The sequence below is a fragment of the Solanum verrucosum genome, unplaced genomic scaffold (assembly GCF_900185275.1).
Source record: "Solanum verrucosum unplaced genomic scaffold, falcon-dt-bn FXZP01000019.1, whole genome shotgun sequence".
NCBI classification, from domain to species: Eukaryota; Viridiplantae; Streptophyta; class Magnoliopsida; order Solanales; family Solanaceae; genus Solanum; species Solanum verrucosum.
This window is the reverse complement of record NW_026020191.1, coordinates 464904-473827: the sequence shown is the minus strand read 5'-3', so window position 1 is coordinate 473827 and position 8924 is coordinate 464904.

The following is an 8924-nucleotide window of genomic DNA, read 5'->3' as shown; positions in this document are numbered from 1 at the left end:
GCCTCTCAAACTTGTCATCACACTTCATCGGTCGCGGAAGTACATTCAACATTAATTAACGGGAAATAGGGACTAAGGGCAAACCATTTCAAAATGACATCATAGAACAAGAGTCAAGCTCATTTACAAAATACTTGTCCAACGCACACCTCTACATACATAGATAGGACGGGGCCATGACATACTACCGGCTCCCCTCATAGTCAAAATACAATTGCAAGCTAAAGTCTCAAAACATAGGAGTAGGAAACATAGCATAGCCCTCGAATCATTAAGGACTCACCAACAACTCGGATAAGCACCGTACTAGCCACGTGAATGGAGAGAAGGATCAAGAGTAGCTCCGGTCCCTACATGGTGACATCATGTAGGCAAAATATGCGTTAGTACTTGGAATGTACTAAGTATGCGGGGTGCAACACAACAATAGACAAGGACACAATCGAAATACAAGGAATAGTTTCATAGGCATTATGAATAACAATATGAGGATGCATGATCAAAGTGAAGTCAAAACATGTTTAAGTAAATCTATACTAATAGTAGATATCATATGTGTATGCATGATCCAACCAATCTATAACCCCAACTTAGGATGGGGGATGCCGTTCACACTCGGACACCCTGGTGGCAAGGTATAAACCCCTCACATGGTTGATGTTGGTCACACCCCAAGCATCCTAGGTGGTGAGATATAAACCTCTCACATGGTTGATGTTGGTCACACCCCAAACATCCTAGGTGGTGAGATATAAACCTCTCACATGGTTGTCCGGTTCTTTTCCCCCGAACCGGGCATGGTCATGCAACACTTTATATAGGAAATTCCCATTAGGCTCTAATGCAATCTCACGTATGGAATGAACATATACACAAGCTTAGTTTGCCATCAACACATCTCTGGATTTCTATACATCTCATAACTCAAGCTTTAAAGCATCGATTCATCAATTCTCCATAGTTGGACATTTTGTCAAACACCTTGAAGGCATGTAATGGAATCAAAGAGCATGGAAAATAGGGTAGTAATTATGCAGCCAAACCAGTGAACAACCTACAACAACACCTTTTTAACACCCACAATACCACATGAAAATCTCCACATCCATTCCAAATTTAGGTTCAAGTTCTAGAGTCACAACATGCTCAAAACAATCACTTTTCATGTTTAAAATTCAATGTGCAGGAAATTATTACAAAGAACAAGACTAATTTATGAATCTTAACTTAAACCATGAATTAGTGAGTAGAATAGAGTCTAGGCACTATGGGTGGAAGGACCCATGAGTTCAACACCACATACCTTGAGTTTTTATGAAGGTCTTGAGAGTGTCTTCAATGGAAGCTTGGAACTTGGAGCAAGAGTTTCTTCAATCTTGAGGAAGGTTTTGGATTAGGGTTCTTGAGAGAACTTGAGAGAAAATGTGTCTAAGTATGGGAGAGGTGTTTTGGGAAATGTTTTAGAGATGGGAATTGAACTAATGGTATATAGGAAATAACATATGCCCTTTGGAAATATGGTCCAACACTTAGAAAAAAAAATGAGGCGGGTGAACAGTAAAAACGCTCACTGGAAATTGCCTTTCCTGCCGGACAGATTTTACGAAAATGGGCATAACTTCTTCGTCCGAACTCCGAATGAGGTGAAACGAAATGCGTTAGGTAGCTAACTCAAAGGTCTTTCCATGGATATGTTATTGGCCACCCAATAATTTGTGTGCTAGGAGATATGACCCTCCAAAGTAGACCCTCGAAAAAGGCTTCACTTGGAAATTTTGGATTTTGATACGGTTGCTCTAAAATTTGGGTTAGACCCATTTCCCACTCAATTTGACCCCCTAAACAAGAATATGAAGTCAGATTTTCGAAAAACGAAATGAATTTTTTTATATATAGCTAAACAAGTTTTCGGTAACTTCCGAAGCACATTTTTAAGAACTTTTTGGGTCATTTCAATATCTCCCCCTTGGGAACATTCGTCCCCGAATGTGGAAGAAACGTACAAGGCAAGACTTAGTAAGGACATATCAGCCCCAACATGAATGCAAAAATTTTATTTAAACATCACTTCAAGATTTCAAAACTTAGTGTAAAGCATCCATAACTCATCAATTTAAACATATATGCACATTAATGATTCAGGGGCTGAAATGTAAGACTCAATGGAGTACAAAAGACTTGATTTAATACCTTAGGCTTGAGTGGAGTTGAATAGATAAGGATAACGTCTTTGCATGTCCGCTTCGGCCTCCCAAGTAGCACTTTCCACTTGTTGATTTCTCCAAAGCACCTTAACGGACGCCACTTCTTTGTTCCTCAACCTTTTAACTTGTCTATCTAAGATCTGAACCGGGACTTCTTCATACGTCAAATTATCTTCTACAACACCCACAACCTCAAGAGGTACAATAGCGTTAGGATCACCAACACATTTCCTCAACATCGATACATGGAATACCGGATGAACTAATTCCATCTCCTTGGGCAACCCCAACTCATAGGCTACTTTACCAACCCTTCTTATTATCTCATAAGGACCGACATACCTAGGACTTAATTTCCCCTTCTTACCAAAATGAACCACACCTTTCATTGGAGAAACTTTCAAATAAACCCAATCACCCACTTTGAATTCAAGATCCCGTCTCCTCACATCGGCATAAGACTTTTGACGACTTTGGGCTGTTTTCAACCTCTCCCTAATCATCCTTACCTTCTCAAGAGCATCCATGACCAGATCCGGACCCGACAAGGCCACCTCTCCAACTTCAAACCACCCAACCGGTGACCTACACCGTCTACCATAAAGTGCCTCAAAAGGAGCCATACCGATACTAGAATGATAACTATTGTTGTATGCAAATTCAATCAAAGGAAGATGATCATCCCAACTACCTTTCAACTCCAATACACAAGCTCTAAGCATATCCTCCAAGGTTTGAATTGTTCTTTCAGCTTGGCCATCCGTTTGAGGGTGGAAGGCCGTGCTAAGCTTTACCTTTGTACCAAGACCCCTTTGGAATGACTTCCAAAAGTGAGAAGTGAATTGGGCACCACGATCCGAGATGATAGACAAAGGAATCCCATGCAACCTTACCAATTCATGAATGTACAACTTGGCATACTCTTCAGCCCCGTAAGTAGTTTTAACCGGTAGGAAATGAGCCGACTTTGTCATCCGATCAACCACCACCCAAACCGAATCAAAGCCTCTTCTAGCCTTGGGTAAGCCCACTACAAAATCCATGTTGATTTCTTCCCACTTCCAAGTAGGTATCTCAATGTCTTGAGTTAGGCCACCCGGCCTTTGATGTTGGCCTTGACTTGTTGACAACTATGGCAACCCGAAACAAATTTTGCAATGTCCTTCTTCATACCGCCCCACCAATACACATCCCTCAAGTCTCTATACATCTTTGTTGACCCCGGATGAATAGAATAAAAAGAATTATGAGCCTCATCAAGGATTCTTTCCTTCACACCATCCACACAAGGAACACATAATCTACCTTAGTACCTAAGGGCACCATCTCCCCCTTGGGAGAAAACCTCCACCTTACCACTACTCACCGAAGCCTTTAATTCTACCAAAGAAGGATCAAGATCTTGCTTGACTATCACCTCATCAACCAAGGAATACCTTGAACCATCAACAACAACTACTCCTCTACTATCCACCCCTTCTAACCTAACTCCCAATTTGGCCAATCGATGGACCTCCTTAGCCAACTCTTTACTACCTTCCTCCACATGAGCCAAGCTACCCATGGACACTCTACTCAATGCATCCGCCACCACATTAGCTTTCCCCGGATGATAGTGAACACTCATATCATAATCCTTAAGGAATTCTAACCACCTCCTTTGTCTCAAGTTAAGATCCTTTTGCGTGAACAGATATTGGAGATTCTTATGGTCGGTGAAGATATCAACATGCACCCCATACAAATAATGACGCCAAATCTTTAAAGCAAAAACCACGGCGGCCAATTCAGGATCATGGGTTGGGTAATTTTTTTCATGAACCTTAAGTTGCCTAGAAGCATAGGCTATAACCTTACCACTTTGCATCAACACACAACCCAAACCAATACGTGAAGCATCACAATAAACAACAAAACCTTCTAACCCATCCGGAAGTGACAAAATAGGAGCGGACACAAGCCTTTCTTTCAAAGTTTGGAAGCTTTCCTCACACTCATCCAACCACACAAATTTAGCCTTCTTTTGAGTCAACTTAGTCATAGGAGAAGCAAGAGAAGAAAACCCTTCCACAAATCTCCTATAATAACCCGCTAAACCCAAGAAACTCCTATATCCGACGGGGTCAAAGGTCTAGGCCAATTCCTAATAACATCGGTCTTCTTAGGATCCACCTTAATACCATCCCCCGTCACCACATGGCCTAGGAAAGCAACTTCCTTCAACCAAAACTCACACTTTTCATATTTAGCGTACAACTTCTCTTCCCTCAATCTTTGGAGTACAACCCTCAAGTGACCCTTGTGCTCTTCCTCACCCCGAGAATAGATCAAGATGTCATCTATAAACACCACCACAAAAGAATCAAGGTAGGGTTTGAAAACCCTATTCATCAAATCCATAAAGAGAGCCGGAGCATTAGTCAACCCGAAAGACATCACCACAAACTCATAGTGCCCATACCTAGTACGAAAGGCCATCTTGAGAATATCACACTCCCTCACCTTCACTTGATGATACCCTGACCGAAGATCAATCTTAGAGAAGTGACTAGCCCCATGCAATTGGTCAAATAAATCGTCAATCCTTGGAAGAGGATACCTATTCTTGACGGTGACCCTATTAAGTTGTCGATAATCAATACACATTCTAAGAGACCCATTTTTTTCTTCACAAACAAAATCGGAGCACCCCAGGGAGAATGACTAGGTCTAATAAACCCCTTCTCTAACAAATCTTTTAATTGCTCTTTCAACTCTTTCAACTCCGCCGGGGCCATACGGTAAGGGGGGATAGAAATAGGTTGAGTATCGGGAAGGAGGTCTATACCAAGATCTATCTCCCTTTCGGGAGGGACACCGGGAAGGTCTTCTGGGAAGACATCTAGAAACTCATTAACAACCGGAATAGACTCAATAGAGGGACTTTAGACTCCACATCATTGACTCTCACAATATGGTACAAGCACCCTTTGGAAATCAACCTATGGGCTTTAATGCAAGAAATGAATTTCCCCTTCACCACAACATCCCGGCTCTCCCACTCAAGGACGGGTTCATTAGGAAATCAAACTTGGACTTTACGAGTCCTACAATCAATAGAAGCATAATATGCATGCAACCAATCCATCCCAAGAATAACATCAAAATCCACCATGTTCAACTCAACAAGATCGCAAGGCAACAACTTATTCAATATGCAAACCGGACAATTTCTATACACTTTTCTAGCAACAATAGAGACACCAATGGGAGTAGATACTTCATATGACTCATGCAACAATTCCGACTCGACATGAAATTTTCTAGCAACTAAGGGGGTAACAAAGGAAAGGGTGGCACCCGGATCAATCAAAGTATAAACATCAAGATCAAAGATTTGCAACATACCGGTCACCACATCCGGGTCTCATTAACACCTTGTCTACCATGCAAAGCATAAAATCGATTGTCCCTTGGGGCACCACTTTGAGAAGCACCTCTACCCAAAGGAGTAGTGTTAGCACTTCGGACCTTGTTGCGGATCTTGGGACACTCAAACCTCTTATGACCCACTTCTCCACATTCAAAGCAAGCACCCGAACCCTTCATGCAAGGACCACCATGCTTCCTCCCACACTTAGGGCATACATCCATAGAACCCACTTCACCTCCCCCTTGAGGTCTAGGAACATTGATAGCAAATCCCGGTTGACATGAGGGTTTCCTCGGCCTTGATGAAATCTAGCACCCTTAGGGAACCTATTCTCCAATCGGGCCCTCTTGGCCTCGTGCCCCCTTTTCTTCCTCAATTTCTCCTCCTCCATTTGCTCGGCAATAAGTCATCAACCGAGACAAATCCATATCTCCAATGAGCATAGCGGACCGACACTCCTCACTAACCAAGTCGGATACACCCATCACAAATTTGTTCATCCTCGACCTAGAGTCGGCCACCAAGTGAGGTGCATACTTGGAGAGTTGGACAAATTTGAGGGCATACTCCCTCACACTCATAGCTCCTTGCTTCAAGTTCATGAACTCCACCAACTTTGCCTCCCTAAGCTCAAGAGGGAAGAACCTATTAAGGAAAGCAAGTTTAAACTCCTCCCACAACACCACATAGCCATTACCTTTCTCACCCTTCCATTGATCAAACCAAATTTGAGCAACCCCCTTGAGTTGGTAGGCCGCCAATTCCGCCTTCTCACAAGCACCAACATCCATAATGGTCAAGATTTTGCATACCTCATCGATGAACTCTTGCGGGTCCTCATCCACCTTTGAACCATGGAAGACCGGAGGGTTCATCCTCATGAAATCTCTCACCCTTTCCCCCGGGGTGGTAGTTTCGAGGAGCTTGGGCTCCTTGTTGCACTTGGTTAGCTACCACTTGTGCAAGCATGGTGAGTGCATCACGGAGCTCACCATTGGTGGGTGGCTCTTCCGGTGATCGGGCCCGTCTTCCCCTCATGTTTGGCATGATGATCTAGCAATCCAAAGAACAAGCGTTAGGGAGGAATCACCTTATCGCACTCTAAGCACGACATAGAACATGAAGAAGGGAAACCTTTCCTAAAACGTTTTGTAGCCTCCCATTCATAGTCGTGGCGCGCTTCACAACCATGATTAGGACTCTACTCAACGCGGTGTGTTGGACTCCGAGGATTTAACAACCTAGTGCTCTGATACCAAGCTTGTCACGACCCAAGCCTAGGGCCTAGACGTGACATGGCGAATGAGGAACCCGAAGGAACCCCAAACAAGCCTCTCAAACTTGTCATCACACTTCATCGGTCGCGGAAGTACATTCAACATTAATTAACGGAAATAGGGACTAAGGGCAAACCATTTCAAAATGACATCATAGAACAAGAGTCAAGCTCATTTACAAAATACTTGTCCAACGCACACCTCTACATACATAGATAGGACGGGGCCATGACATACTACCGGCTCCCTCATAGTCAAAATACAATTGCAAGCTAAAGTCTCAAAACATAGGAGTAGGAAACATAACATAGCCCTCGAATCATTGAGGACTCACCAACAACTCGGATAAGCACCGTACTAGCCACGTGAATGGAGAGAAGGATCAAGAGTAGCTCCGGTCCCTACATGGTGACATCATGTAGGCAAAATATGCGTTAGTACTTGGAATGTACTAAGTATGCGGGGTGCAACACAACAATAGACAAGGACACAATCGAAATACAAGAAATAGTTTCATAGGCATTATGAATAACAATATGAGGATGCATGATCAAAGTGAAGTCAAAACATGTTTAAGTAAATCTATACTAATAGTAGATATCATATGTGTATGCATGATCCAACCAATCTATAACCCAACTTAGGATGGGGGATGCCGTTCACACCGGACACCCTGGTGGCAAGGTATAAAACCCCTCACATGGTTGATGTTGGTCACACCCCAAGCATCCTAGGTGGTGAGATATAAACCTCTCACATGGTTGATGTTGGTCACACCCCAAGCATCCTAGGTGGTGAGATATAAACCTCTCACATGGTTGTCCGGTTCTTTTCCCCCGAACGGGCATGGTCATGCAACACTTTATATAGGAAATTCCCATTAGGCTCTAATGCAATCTCACGTATGGAATGAACATATACACAAGCTTAGTTTGTCATCAACACATCTCTGGATTTCCATACATCTCATAACTCAAGCTTTAAAGCATCGATTCATCATTCTCCATAGTTGGACATTTTGTCAAACACCTTGAAGGCATGTAATGGAATCAAAGAGCATGGAAAATAGGGTAGTAATTATGCAGCCAAACCAGTGAACAACCTACAACAACACCTTTTTAACACCCACAATACCACATGAAAATCTCCACATCCATTCCAAATTTAGGTTCAAGTTCTAGAGTCACAACATGCTCAAAACAATCACTTTTCATGTTTAAAATTCAATGTGCAGGAAATTATTACAAAGAACAAGACTAATTTATGAATCTTAACTTAAACCATGAATTAGTGAGTAGAATAGAGTCTAGGCACTATGGGTGGAAGGACCCATGAGTTTCAACACCACATACCTTGAGTTTTATGAAGGTCTTGAGAGTGTCTTCAATGGAAGCTTGGAACTTGGAGCAAGAGTCTCTTCAATCTTGAGGAAGGTTTTGGATTAGGGTTCTTGAGAGAACTTGAGAGAAAATGTGTCTAAGTATGGGAGAGGTGTTTTGGGAAATGTTTTAGAGATGGGAATTGAACTAATGGTATATAGGAATAACATATGCCCTTTGGAAAAATGGTCCAACACTTAGAAAAAAAAATGAGGCGGGTGAACAGTAAAAAACGCTCACTGGAAATTGTCTTTCCTGCCGGACAGATTTTACGAAAAATGGGCATAACTTCTTCGTCCGAACTCCGAATGAGGTGAAACGAAGTGCGTTAGGTAGCTAACTCAAAGGGCTTTCCATGGATATGTTATTGGCCACCCAATAATTTGTGTGCTAGGAGATATGACCCTCCAAAGTAGACCCTCGAAAAAGGCTTCACTTGGAAATTTCGGATTTTGATACGGTTGCTCTAAAATTTGGGTTAGACCCATTTCCCACTCAATTTGACCCCCTAAACAAGAATATGAAGTCGGATTTTCGAAAAACGAAACGGATTTTTTTTATATAGCTAAACAAGTTTCCGGTAACTTCCGAAGCACATTTTTTAAGAACTTTTTGGGTCATTTCACAAAAACCCTCTACAGATAGTAACTTT